The sequence below is a fragment of the Oryctolagus cuniculus genome, chromosome 9 (genome assembly GCF_051225735.1).
Source record: "Oryctolagus cuniculus isolate XC-2025 breed Fujian yellow rabbit chromosome 9, ASM5122573v1, whole genome shotgun sequence".
Classification (NCBI taxonomy): Eukaryota; Metazoa; Chordata; class Mammalia; order Lagomorpha; family Leporidae; genus Oryctolagus; species Oryctolagus cuniculus.
Window position 1 is genome coordinate 26,011,997 of NC_142875.1, and position 15,450 is coordinate 26,027,446.

Sequence of the window (15,450 nt, forward strand, 5' to 3'; positions counted from 1 at the left end):
GCAGCTTAACCTGCTGCTTGTGACTTGCACATGCCACTCTGAGGTGCTTGGTTCTTATGTTAGCTACTACAATTCTGATCCAGCTTCCTGCTAATGAGCACCCTGAGAGGCAGCAGGTGATGGCTCAAGTACTTGGGTTCCTATGTGGTAGACTCTGAAAGAATTTTTTTTTTTTTTTTTTTTTTTTGGCCTGGGCAACTAGGGAGTGAACAGTGGATTGAAGACAGTTTTGCTGTCTCTGTCTCTGCCTTTCAAATAAAATGAAAATAAATAAATAAAACTAAAAATAAAAAAGTCACATTTGAACTGTGATACTTAAGATCTAAAAATATTAAAACATGGTATTTAGAAAATGCACAACATTAAGAACAAGTAAAAATGCTGTTCATAAGTATATGCACAAATAGGTGCATATATTTTTCTAATTTTTTTAAGATTTATTTCATTTATTCTGAAAAAGTTACAGAGAGAGGCAGAAACAGAGAGAGAGTTCTTCCATCTGCTGATTCACTTCCCAGATGGCTGCAATAGCAGGAGCTGCACCGATCCGAAGCCAGGAGCCAGGAGCTTCTTCCAGGTCTCCCACCCGGGTGCAGGGGCCCAAGACTTGGGCCATCTTCCACTGCTTTCCTAGGCCACAGCAGAGAGCTGGATGGGAAGTGGAGCAGCTGGGACTTGAACTGGCACCCATATGGGATGTCAGCATTTCAGGCCAGGGCCTTAACCCACTGTGCCACAGCGCTGGCCCCAAATAGATATATATTAATATAATCATTTAATGTTTCTTCTCCTTTCTTAAGTGACCTGAATGATTTTTTTTTTACATCAGGTTAAATTTCTTTCAAGAGTCAGTGTGCTATTATTTTTTTTTTCAAAGAATAAACATCCCATCATGATTTACAAGACTGCATGAATTGAACCTTGCTTTGTCTCAGATTCTGAAAAATAGATTCATAGTTTGATTTTTTAAAAACCCACTTATAATATTTCATTACATAAATACATTATTTTTGTTATAAGTATTATTAAATAGTCTTATTTTAGTCCATAACTTATTTATTTTATATCTTTAGTTGTCTTGTGAATAACATACCATTTGTTAAAGAAACTATTCCTTATTAACTTTTATATATTTCAGAATTTGTCTGTATAGTTATTCTGATTATTCTGATTGATAGTAATACAATTTTGAAAATTATTTAATACAGAGAGATTGATGGGAAGCATGTATATGTATAATTAATAAATTATTATTATATTTTTAAACTTTATATAATATCTTATTTTCTTTCTATTTTAAGAGGTTTTTAGGATTTTTCCATGTCTGCTCATTAATGTGAATCCATTTTTTTTCTCTTATATTTACTGTCCTCATCTATATTTAGGGTAAAGATTCTACAAAGTGCAACAAAGGGAAGGGTGGTTAGAGAAATATTTCCTAATCAATAGACTCCTTGGAAGGAGTGGTCACAGAAAATCACCTAGCTTCAGGCTACCTGCCAATGGAGCAGGGAGGGGTTTGCATTATAATTAATAAAACCTGTTGTACTTATATAAGCAGGACAGGTTGAGACCAGCATCAGAGAGCTGTATAAACAGGTCACCAGGCCACATAAAAAACTTCAGCAAAAAAGTAAACAACATCTCTTGCCCCTTATATTGCCCAGTCTCCCCTGGCTGCTTCCCCTCTTAGGGCCATTTGCCATCAGCTTCATACTTCTGCTCTTTGTCCTTCTCATAACCAACTAAATCACCCATTTTATTTCTTCTCACATACAAGCAATTCAGGTACGAATGATACTCCACCCTTCAACCAAGGGATCTTAGACACATCACTCTGACAGGTATATCTGTTCACACCTCACCATCCCTTACAGGCAGAAAACAGGTAAAGCAGCCATTGATCCTGATCCCTATGGAAATTGGAGTTACCTTTTCAGGAGGGGGTTGATAAATACGGGAGAGAGTGGAAGCCTGGAATGAGAAGATAAGAAACAAGCCCAGTGCACAGAGGGGCACACCTGGAATTGAATGCCTCATTACTCAAAAAACAAGATAGAGAAATTGAAAATAAAACAGGAGGAAGTTACAGCTGGACCCATGCTGCTCCAGAACCTGACTCCCCAGGAACAAGAATGTTGAACTAACATGTTTGCAAAAGCCTATAAAAATTCCTCACAGCCATGAGGCTATAAACCCCTACATAACTTCCCTTCAACAGGCCAAATCTTCTGGGACTCCTGTCTATTGCTGGGAGCTTTTTCTTTCTATTTTGCTTTCTCTTCTTACTTAATAAATAAAAATTTCCTTCCTGCTCACCCTTCCTTACTTGTGTTCCTCATTCATGTGGGTGATGGGACCTGAATGCAAGTAATTGGCTACAGTTTCCTACAATAATGTCATATGTAATCCACTCTGAGATTCTACTTTTAGGTGTTTCCAGTTTTATACGTATTTGAAGCTATTGATTTTTCTCTATAGTTTGAGCTTGCAGCCTATTTAATTTCATATGTAAATGTCATAGTACATTTTATTATGATTTTTACTATAAAATGGTCTTTTGTTTCTCAGCCACTTAGACTTGATTTGCAAATAATATACAATTACTTATTTCTGAGTTAACTTTCCTTTCCTTTCCTGTGAGGAAATGTAGTTCATAAACTGTAAGTTTTTTAACATTACAGATTTGTGACTTCAAATGTATTTAATATTTATAATATAGTATTATTGAAAAATTATAGATAGTTAAGATTCAAAATGATATAAATTACTTTTTTAACTTTCATTTAATAAATTTAAATTTCCAAAATACAACTTCTGAATTATAGTGGCTTTTTGCCCCATAACCTTCCACCCACCCACAACCATCCCATCTCCCACTCCCTCACCCATCCCATTCATATCAAGATTCATTTTCAATTATCTTTATATACAGAAGATCAATTTAATATATACTAAGTAAAGATTACAACAGTTTGCACCCACACAGAAACACAAAGTATAAATTACTATTTGAGTACTATTTATGCCATTAATCCACACAGTACAACACATTAAGGACAGAGATCCTACATGAGGAGTAAGTGCACAGTGACTCCTGTTGTTGATTTAACAATGGACACTCTTATTTGTGATGTCAGTAATCACCCAAGGCTCTTGTCATGAGCTGCCAAGGCTATGGAAGCCTCTTGAGTTCGCCAACTCTGATGTTATTTAGTCAAGGTCATAGTCAAAGTGGAAGCTCTCTCCTCCCTTCACAGAAAGGTACCTCCATCTTTGATGGCTCATTCTTGCCACTGGGATCTCACTCGCAGAGATATTTTCATTTAGTTTTTTTTTTTTTTTTTTTTTTTTTTTTTTTTTTTTTTTTTTTTGCCACAGTGTCTTGGCTTCCCACACCTGCAGAACTCCCATGGGCTTTTTAGCTGGATCCAAATGCCTTAACGGCTGATTCTGAGGCCAGAGTGCTATTTAGGACATCTGCCATTCTATGAGTCTGCTGTTTGTCCCGCTTCCCATGTTGGATCATTCTCTCCTTTTTAATTCTATCAGTTAGTATTAGTAGACACTAGTCTTGTTTATGCGATCCCTTTGACTCTTAATCCTATCATTATGATCAATTATGAACTGAAACTGATCACTTTGACTAGTAAGATGGCATTGGTACATGCCACCTTGATGGGATTGAATTGGAATCCCCTGGCACATTTCTAACTCTCCCATTGGGGGTAAGTCCAATTGAGCATGTGCTGAACTGTACATCTCCTGCCTCTATTATTCCCACTCTTATATTTAACAGGGATCACTTTGCAGTTAAATTTAAATACCTAAGAATAATTGTGTGTTAGTTAAAGAGTTCAACCAATAGTATTAATTAGAACAAAAAATATTAAAATGAATAAAGTAGCAAGTTGTTCCTCAACAGTCAGGACAAGGGCTGATCAAGTCATTGTTTCTCATAGTGTCCATTTCACTTCAACAGGTTTCCTTTTAGGTGCTCGGTTAGTTGTCATGGATCTATAGTACTTTGTCCATGGCCTCTATATACTTTTAATATTTTTCTATGTTTGGCATACGATTTAATGTAAGAGGGGTTCAAATTTTGTCACATGGAATGATCATATTTATATTTATTCTGTGTTGATCTGTTATTCATTTATATTTCAGATTTGTTTTTAATTTAAAAGGCAGAATGACAGAGAGAAAGGGAGTAGCACACACATACACATATACAAAAAACACACACACTGAGAGAGAGAGAGAGAGAGAGAGAGAGGGAGGGAGGGAACTTCCATTGGTGGTTCTTCTTCCAAATGGCTGCAACAGTCAGATCTAAGTTGATCTCCCTCATGGGTAGCATAGGTACAGTATTCGAGTCATCTTTCACTGCCATCTCAGGTACATTAGATGAAAGCTGTACTAGAACCAGAACAGACGGAACTTGAACCAGCACTCCAATATTGGAAGCTGGTGTAGCAAGTGGCAGCTTACTTTGCTGCACCTTGATGCTGACCTCCTTTGCCAATATTTAATGTATTCATAAATTTATACTGAAAAGCATGAAAATTTTCACATTATGCAATGCTCTATTCCTAATAATGCTTGCTCTATAGTGTTATTTTATCCTGTTGAACTTAGTTACATCATAATTAATTTGGCTAGAATTTGATTGCTATATAGTTTCCTTTTCTCTTATTCTTAAAAATCTTCACATTTGATTCAAGGGAACAGATATCATATGATATCTATGACGTTTTATCAATGAAATAAATATTAACTGTCTGTTATTAATTTGTGGACTTAAAATATACTTGTTTAATAAAATCCATGCATCATGTTTTTTCATATTATTTAACTACCAGAACTTTATGAAGAATGCAGACAAGGTTCATTTAATTGTGAGTAAACAAATTTGTGATTGAATTTCTGAAGCAATTGGGATAACCATATGCCATTTAACCTCACTTTTCTGTTAGCTTATGTTTTCAGATAATCTCTTTCTACATATTTTCTGAGCAAGTTATGAGTAGTCATTTGAAACACACATTGTCTACTTCTCAATTAACCATATATAGAGATCCATATTGCTGTAATGTAAAGCCATTATTAGAGTTTTATAACTGTAATAAACAGGTAAATTGGAAAAGGGAATGGTGTTTTTTTTTAATCTAAATGATTCAAGTCTCAGAAGAATGGAAAACTTGCAGGCATAGCCACGAGAAAGCATTCAAGAGAGAACAGGTGGGGAAGTTTTTCCAGTTTTTTTTTTAACAGAATATTTTAATTTCTATCTACATACAATATAATAATATATACAACACGATCTGTATGTGCAGATATGGAGACCATGGCTTCACTTATAATGTCCACGTCTTCACAATATAAGTGGTTTTATATTTGATGTGGTCAAGGTGGTAATGGTGGATGTAATGAACTTCATGGGCAGTGGCGGATGTGTCAAATTTAGGAAAGTTTATCTCAGTTATAAAAAGTAGAAAACATTTTATTTAACCAAAAATGCTTGCTCTTGAATTTACCTGTATTCTTACACATTTAGAAGGTGTTTCGATTTGAAACCATCTTCTGATACTACTGTAGGTCTTGCTAATGTCAAAATGAGGTTGTATCTTTTCTTTCCATGGAATGGAAACTGAACAATGAAGCTGCCCTATTTATCTATAATGTTACATTATACCAACTTTCAAACTTACATGGGAAAGAGAATAATTTTTACGATGCAATTCAACCAGTGAATCATGGTTTTGACTTATTTCATTTGGTAAACAGCTCAATTTATAATGCTTAGTCAAGAGTAAATCTCTCTCTTTTCTGTAAAGAATGATTTTATGCACACAGTGTTCTTTAGCTTTGTACATTGCTAGTGATGGATTTTATTGGGATAAATTGTAACACGCAAAAATATGCCATGATTTCTCCTTTATTTTGATTATCAAGAATTATATTCTTTTTATAATCACAAAATTCCCATGACAGCTTTCACAAAAGCAAATATTAATCTTATATATAGAATCCAAATGAAAATAATCGCAAGTAATTTAATTTCCAAATAACTTCTCAAATGTTGATTCTATTACATCTAAGTACATACAAGCACTTTTTTGGTTAGGCATTTTAAAATGTATTTCATAAGAAAAGGAGAGAGAGAGAGACAGAGACAGAGAGACACAGAGAGAGAGATTGCTCCTATCTGCTGATGCATTCCCTAAGTGTCCACAGAGGACAGGACTAAGTTAGAGCTGGTCAGAGGTCCATGACACAATCTCAGTCTCCGCTGTGAGCCAGGGATCATTCAAGTAATCATCACTGCCCTTCAGTGTCTATGTTAGCAGGAAGCTGGAATAAGAGCCTTAGCCTGGATGGAAACTAGGTATATGGATGTGGGACACGGGCGTATCAATTGACATTTGCATTTATAGGCTAAATATTCACTTTTCTGTTTTGTTTTTTAAGAATAGTTGAGATAATTATTTGAATGCCACTCTTTTTTGCAACATTATTTATTATATAATTGTATGTAATAAATTATTAAGCTATATACAATATTTTTACTTTTACATGTCATTAAATTATTTATGGTAATTGTTTAAGTGTGTTCATATAACTTGTGGCTATTGTTGTGGTTTGAATTGTGTGCCCCCACAATATATGTTGAATTTTAATTACTAGTAACTATGGGTATGATATTATTTGGAAAGATTTAGTCTTTGCATATATAACTATGTTACAGCAAGGTCATACTAGATTAGTGCAAGCCCTAAGTATGATCACTGTTGATTTCATAGTGGGAGGAAGATTTGGAGACTCACAAACACAAGAGAAGAAAGTTGGGATCAGTGTGGTGCTGCAGTACACTCAGCTAAGCTGCTGCCTGAAGAGCTGGCACCCCGTATGGGTGCTCCTTGGAGTCCTGGCTGCTCTGTCTCTGATCCAGTTCCCAGCCAATGTGCCTGGCAAAGCAGTAGAGGGGGCCCAAGCACTCGGGCTCCTGCCATCTATGTGGGAGATTAGGATAAAATTCCAGACTCCTGACCATATCCTGTTCCACCCCCTGCCATTGCAACCATTTTGGGAATAACCAGCAGGTATAAAAACAATCTCTCTCTCTATATCTGTGTGTCTCTCTCTCCTCCTCTATCTTTTTTATAAGTCTGCCTTTATAATAAATAAATAGGCAAATCTTTATTTTAAAAACAGAGAAGTTCATGTAAAGACAGACTTGAATATTAAGTGATGGAGCAACAGTTTACATCGCAGAGATTGTTGGTGACCACCAGATTGTGCAAAGAGGCAACAGATGCTGCATTAGAGCCTTCATTTGGAACACGGTCCTGATGATTTCTGGTTTGAAGCTTATATACTTAAAATTGTGAGAAATAGATTCTTGTTGTATTCAGCCATTGCATTTGTCATAATTTGTTTTGGCAGTTTTAGCAAGCACCATTAGGAAATTTGAAAATAAACATAAAACATAGAAAAGTTACTTTTTGAAAAATGTGTTTTCACATTAAATGGAAGTAATTTGATTCCAATTAGTGAAAAAAACAGGAAATTGTGAAAGATCTTGTCCTTAAAGATGTGTATGCATTTGTGCATGTGCTTATTTGTCTTATATTAGAAATAGAAGGAAAAAGTGAAACACACAATTCTTATTACTTAAGATAACTACATCCAAAGTTGCCAAATGAAATAAAGAAGACTAGAAGAGTGCATATAGTAAAATTTAATTTCTAAAATTTTCTCTCTTCAAGGGTAGCATTGGGGATCAATGGGTTAAGACACTGCCTATGAGACAGTCATCCCAATGGGCAGTTGGTTTGGGTTCTAGGTGCTCCATTTCTGATCCAGCTGCCTGCTAATGTGCCTAGGAAAACAGAAGATGGCTCAAGTGCGTGGGCCACTGCACCCACTTGGGAGACCCAAATGGAATTCCAGGTTCCTGGCTTTGGTCTGGCCCAGCCACAGTCATTGAACCAATAGATGGAAGATATCTCTTTCTCCAGATGTCCCTCTATCTATCTGTAAAAATTTTTAAAAAATTAAAAACATTGCCATTTTTGCATAGATATTTAGAGACTGGGTCTTCAAACTTCTTTGTCCAGTGAAGAATAAGATCTCAATAAATGTATTTGAAGTCACACATGTGGAATCGATTAAAATACGTAAGTTTTGTTGAATATTCAAATATAATATAAAGCAAAGAAAATGTACAGATTAGAGCAAATGAGAGGAAAACACAAATCTACATACTCAACCTACATTCAAACAAAGCCATTTTATAAACCATTTCTTTCCCAAACTATTATCCTTTATTTAGCATCCAATAGCACAATTGCAGTTACACAAATGAAAATTATTCTTGTTGTTGCTTCTACACATACTCCACTATATATTTATGCGCTTAACAGTTTTCATGCTAATTTATATCTTTACCAACATTATATTACCAAACATATTTTGTAGGGGCAAGTGTGTGGTGTAGCAGGTAAAGCAGCTGTCTCTGATGCCAGCATCCCATATGGGCACCATTTCCTGTGCCACTGCTGCATTTCTAATCCAGCTTCCTGTTAATTGCCTGGGGAGGCAATGGAAGATGGCCCAAGTGTTTGGGTTTGTGTCACTCACGCAGGAGCCCTGGATGAAGATCCTGGCTCCTGGTTTTGGCCTGTCCCGGTGCTAGCCGTTGCAGCCGTCTTGAGTGAACAAATGGATGGAAGATATTCTCTCTCTCTCTCTCTCTCTCTGTCTCTCTCTCTCTCTCTCTCTCTTTCTCTATGTAACACTGAATCTCAAATAGGTTTATAACTTTTTGAAAAACCTTATATAAACTGTGCTGAATATATTTTGTTGATTTAGTGACTATACTAACTTATCCCATGCTCTCTACTATCAATATTTGTTATGGATATTTCATGCAGCCAGTGCCATATATGCTTTGGGACTTAACAGAATCAAATGATCAATAGTTTGCAATAAATATTGTGAAAATTATTTTACTAATAAATTATTTGTAATTTTCATTAGAAGAAATATATTACTGCCTATATTATAAAATTCACTTAGAACTTCAAAATTGGTCATATTGTAATTACATCAAACATAAATATTTCATTTCTCATTGAACTATTATAAAGATTATTTCAATTAAGTCTTGCAATATGTACAGTGTTTAATAAACTATGCCTGACTATTTGGTTCTTCATGAAATTACTTTGAAAAGTTTGTGGAAACATAGAATGTAAATTTTTGTCTGAAATTTTTGAAATCTGTGCATAGCTTTTCTCATAGCATGCATTTTCCGTAACCTTGTTGAGATACTCTTGCATTTCCTATATTTTATTGCTACTTGCTAACTCATAAGTCATTTCTAGCCTCATATATTTTGTTTTTGGAGGGACATTTTGAGAAGCTTTTTATTTTTTGAGCAGAGAACATGCTTTATTGAAGAGTAGATATGGAAGAGCACATTCTACCACATGTGGGGAAGGGTTTAGCTTCTGTAAAAGGCCTTTGCCCCTTAAGAAAACCCCCAGTGAAGCTGTTTTTGAATAAATTTTCACAGTGACACTGAAACTGGATGGGAGCTGCCAGTGAACATACTTAAAATTAGTTCCCCTGACCCACAGTGAATATAAGTAGTGTACAGAGATGAAGTGGAGGGGGAGCTCTCAGAGAGGCAGAAACACTGTCATTCTAGAGGGAGGGTGAGGCACTGCTGAGAAAGGAAGCAAGCCTTGGCAGGGGCTGAGTCACAGGCTGTGACACAGAAGTCATTTTTAGTCACTTTCAAACTCTTCCAGGACGTTTGGATAAAATCAGGGCAACTCATGTGCAAGTACAGGTGTACTCTCCCTGGTACAGGCATACTGTACTCTGTGCTGTTGGAACGAGTGAAAAGGTTTTCTTACAGCATAATTAATGAGCTAACATGTTCCATGAAGGGAAAATTGTCAATTATTTCGGCACCTGCAAACATGAAACAGGGCAGGGAGTAAACAGGGAAGAACACATTTATGACTGGGCACTTTTTGTTGAGGTAAAAAGAAGGTTCCATTTCTTTCCATCAAAACAGTGCCCATTGCTCACAGGTAAACTCAAAATCAAAATACACAATCACCCCCTCTTAATTCTCTCCATCTCCTCAAGAGGGATTCTCAGATGTTAAGAAAACTAATCCCTGGGAAACTCTTCAGAACTATGTGGCTCTGGTCGGCTCTGTACTGATCAAAAACATATCTTTCAATAAAAATGGAGGAAAACATGTTGAGCAATATGAAATCCAAAGTGAACAAACCCCTCCCACTACACACACACACACTCACTTCTAAGTGCTACCTCTTCCAGCCCTTCCACAGAACACCTGTGTCAGGAGGAACTGGAAGGGTCCTAGTTGTAGCACCCGTATTTGGAGGTCTGGTGACAGGGTGGCAAGAAGCACTAGAACAAAGTTCGGAAGATGCAACACAACCTCATGGGGCTAGAGGACGTGAGGAGAGAACCAGTGACTGGACAGGTACAGTACCATAACAGAACTCCTTGGGTCAGTGCGATGAGGGCACTGCATGGAGTCTAATCCAGATCCCAGCCAGGCAACCCCACTGAGGCTGAAACAATAGTTCCTCAGAACCATCATCTGCATTGTGCACAAAAAGTCGGAACCAGGATAGTCCTGAGGGGCTTGGCCTTCCCAAAGTATTCTGTACTTGCTAATCACAAGAGTAACAGAAATGACAGACCCATCCCTAGGGTACAGATTCCTATGGCTGAGGTTGGCTGGCTCAAAATGACAGGTCACTTTAAGTGCCCTTGGGTGGAGTCCATTGTAAGCAACTTGGATCCATGGTTTTATTGGAGTTGGACCATTTGGCCTCTTTGGCTATCCACTCATCAATCAGGTCCTGTCTCTTTAAAACTAGGTGTTTCCTTTTCCAATACTTGAACAGCTGAAGGGCTTGCAGAGTGTTGACAATGTCCACAGAATTCATAGCCATCTCCTGACAAATTTCTCTGATAGAAACCTCTTTGCCTTGGAAATTATGTAGGTAACATAAAAGCACTTCTTTCTGGTAGCTGCGGTAGCATATGAGCCCCAGATCTAAGATTGCATATTTTGGGGAGCCAACTTTGTCTTCCACTTTGCAAAGCAAATAACTGAAATCACCAAGCATCTTGCCACGTCTCTGTTTCATGTATTGAGGCATGGTAAGGACACAGGACACATTGTAGTTTAAGAATGAATTCTTTTCCTTAGAAAAATAGCCAATCAGGTGACAGCCAGTGTTATCTGCTTCTGTCATCACATAGACCAGAAATGGTTCCATATTATAATACAATGTCTTGTGGTCCAGAAAAAGCTTGGCCAACAGACATAGGCTTTGGCAGTAGATCTTGTTTTTCTTGCCATCCACTTTAGACACGGAGATTGAGCCTTTGTGATACATCTCACCACCCGGAGGGTGTTTGCACACATACTTGGCTGTGTGTCCGCGGAGTGTTGTTTGGCTCTTCATATATTTTAAACAGAATTCACACATGTAGAGACGTCCCAGCCATACCTATTCCTCGGGATAGGGAGAATGGCACCAAATATCAAGTTCATAGCGGCCAAAAGCAATTGTTTTAATCATGTTGCTCCCCTCCAATTTGGCCTTGAAGCCTTAGCTTCTCCAAATCCTCTGAAGTTCTGGCTTGTGCTCTTTGGAAAAGATTCAAGTCGTACTCGCTTGTCAGGTTTTCTAAGAGAGGTTCCTGAGTGTCCCCATAGGTCGGCCTGTGTTCCATATACTTCTCTTTCTGTTCTTTGCTTGGGCCAGAATCTCTTCTTGAGTTCAGTACCTTTTCCTTATATCACAGATGCCTCTTGGTGGGTGCCTGTTGTCATCTTGCCTGTAAGACAGCATCTTTTCTTCCACCTGCTTATCCCAGCTCTGTACTCTCACCTTGCATTCGTCAGCTGGGAGGTTGTGATAGAGTGGATATCCTGAGATGGAGAAATGTCTCTCATGGTTTCCTGTAAGGTGTCCTAGTGAGTTGCAGCCTGGTGTAGGACACTTCATATCGAAATTGTAGCTTTTGTGGTCATGGCGCTTGGGGCGGTGAGAGAGGTTGCTGCTGGACATGTCCTTGGCAATGCTCTCATCGTGGGACACATTGGGGCAGGACATTTCTATGTCAGACTCCAAGGAAGGTGCATTTCTAGTTGGGATTTGAGGTGGTGTCTCATCATGATCAGCTGTAATTTTGGTTTGTGTATCTGAAAAATCAACCACTAGTTCACTTTCTGAGCCAGAGGACCATGTCTGCTGAAGGGGGTAAATTTTGGGAGTGACTGGGGTGGGCTGCTGCTGACTTTGTGTCACTCCTCTGGTAGAATAAGCAGTCTCCTTAGTGCCAAAAGACTGCAGATTTCAAACAGGGTTGCAATCTTGAGAACTCCGAGTTAGCCTGGCTGAGAAGCGAGTGATTCGAGCAGACACTTGCAACGTGACATCGTTCTCTGAACTGTGTGCTCAAGTTCTGTGGGCAAATCGGAATCTTCGGTTCCATCTGAACCTGTGTCCACTTCGTTCACGGCATTGCGGGTGGCTGTGGCTCAAAAGGTTCTGACTTGAGAAGAGGCCGCAGCGCAGGAACTGTGGCTCCGGCGGGCTCCGTGGTGTCCTCTGTAACAATCCCAATCCTGCAGACGATCCCAAATTGAGCAACTTTTTTTTTTTTTTGTAAGTATAAAATATATGTTTGTGGAGGACATTATGGCACAGTGGGTTAAGGTACACTTGGGATGTCTGTCTCCCCTATCAGAGTGTCTGATTTGTCCCAGTTCCTTTCATGGGAATGCATCTTGGGAGGCATTAGATAATGGCTCAAGTGTTTGGGTTGCTGCCACCCACAAGGGAGACCTGGACAGTGTTCCAAGCTTCCGGCTTTGGCTTGACACATCCAGGGCTTTTGAGCACTCTCTTTCTCTTTTACCCTGCCTTTCATTTAAATGAATAAATCTTTTTTTAAAAGTCTATGTTTACCATAAATGTAGCACAAAATACGTTTACACTATTTTTTAAAGATTTATTTTATTTATTTGAAAGAGTTATAGAGAGAGGTAGACACAGAGAGAGAACTCTTCTATCTGCTGCTTCACTCCCCAGATGACTACAACGGCTGGAGCTGCACCGATCTGAAGCCAGGAGCCAGGAGCTTCTTCTGGTTCTCCCACATGGGTGCAGGGGCCCAAGGACTTGGGCCATCTTCTACAGCTTTCCCAGGCCATAGCAGAGAGCTGGATTGGAAGAGGTACAGCTGGGACTAGAACCGGTGCCCATCTGGGATCCCAGTACTTCAGGACAGGACTTTGACCTGTTGCACCACAGCACCAGCCCCTACACTGCTTTTGTACTACTGCTCTGGAAGTAGCACAATGGAGTTTAAAAAATAAATGTAAATAGTGACTTCAATTTTTACAGTTTTCACATTACTTCTTAGAATTGGTGAGACATATAATTTGTATTTCAGAATCCTAATTCTGCACATGTCTAATAAGAATTATAAGTATATATCATATTTGTGATTGAATTCAGAACAGCAAGAACATTTTAAATTGAGTCTTTTCTTGCCTTTTGCTTCTAGGCATTCTACATCTAAAGAGAGTTTTGCAGAATTAAAAAATATGTTGTAACAGGACAGATTTGTATGAGTCTGTAAATTTTAGTTGTTGTTGTTCAGTCTTATTTGTACCAGCAGATTCCCTGACTTCCATAACATTGTAGTATCATGTGACTGCTCAGAACTCTCAATTAGAAAATAAAAATGCAATGGATATATATTTTTATTGGAAAACTATAAGCAAATATGAGAAGAGAAGGTCTAATGAGATTATTTTAGTATTGTAAATGGAATGAGATTACTATTAAAGTTAAATAAGTATTAGTTTTTAAAAAAAAATTGTTTCAATGAAAGGCAGAATTAGAGAGAGAGAGAGAGAGAGAGAGAGAAATCTTCCATCCACTGGTTCACTCATCAAATGGCTACAATGGCTGTGGCTGGGTCAGGCCTAATCCAGGAGCAAGATCTTCTTCCAGGTCTCCCAACTGGGTGCAGGGGCCCAAGCATTTGGATCACCCTCTGCTGCTTTCCCAGGCATATTAGCATGAAGCTGGATTGGAAGTGGAGCAGCCTGGACTCGAACCACTGCCCATGTGGAATGCTGGTACTGCAGGTGGCAGCTTTACTCACCATGCCACAATGCTGGCTCCAAGAATATTTTTTATTGTAAATAGATGTTAAGTGAAATCTGTTAACAGTAAACATAGAGATTAAGATATTTACTTCTTCATAAAGCAGAATTTTCATGAAAAAAAAAACAACTAAGCCTTTTTTTTGTAATTTAGCAATTCATGCATTAACTGATCATATTTTAACGCCTTAAATTTATTAAATGCTGTTGATATACAAAAATCTATAATGGGGGCCAGTGCTGTGGTACAGTAGGTTAATCCTCTGCCTGCAGCGCCGGCATCCCACATGGGTGCCGGTTCAAATCCTGGCTACTCCTCTTCCGATCCAGCTCTCTGCTATGGCCTGGGAAAGCAGTGGAGGATGGCCAAGTCTTTGGGCCCCTGCGCCCACATGGGAGACCTGGATGAATCTCTTGTCTCCTGTCTTTGACCTGGCCCAATCCTGGCTATTGAGGCCATTTGGGAAGTGAACCAGCAGATGGAAGATCTCGCTCTCTGTCTCTCCCTTCCTCTGTATCTCTGCCTTTCAAATAAATAAAATAAAAAATCTTAAATATAGATTTCTCATTTATGATTGTTGAATCCTATTTGAGGCATTAGTAACAGGGGCTACTTCTTTCATTTGATAAATGTAAGAACAAAATCTGATAGGTTGTCACTTGATTAGATATTATAGGGTTGATTTAGACATGAAAATGTACCACTAATAGCAAAATTAGTATATATTAAAGGAAGAATTAATATGCACATTTAAATACTAAGTGAATTTGCAAGAATACAAATACTTAAAAATCCTGAAACATGTCAATAAAACTCTTAAAATTTACATAATAAATGATTTAATAATATGGACAATTATCTTTCTTTTGAGATAATATTTTATTTATCTAATAATTAAAAGCTTAATGATCCACTGAATAGAGTTCAACAAGTAAAAAGCAAAAAGACCTTAGTTCAGTAGTAATGTAGGCAAGGGCTATTGACAACAATCAAATGAAAATATGCCAGTTTCATTCATATGTAGTAAATTTCTAAATGATCATTGATCACTAAAATGATACTAGTGGATCACTGTTAATAAGTTGTTATACAAAGATAGAAAATAATGTTAGACCAAACTATATTTGAATAATTTTATCCCCACCAAATTTCACTGTGATTTCAATACTATAACATTGTTCAAAATTAAACAAGTAGCGAG

The 15,450-nt window shown here is 37.7% G+C and overlaps 1 pseudogene; it reads right to left on the minus strand.

The window, feature by feature from the left end:
* Positions 1 to 10,814: 10,814 nt before the first annotated feature.
* On the minus strand, positions 10,815 to 12,152 carry LOC100348649 (histone acetyltransferase KAT7 pseudogene; annotated as a pseudogene).
* Positions 12,153 to 15,450: the final 3,298 nt, after the last annotated feature.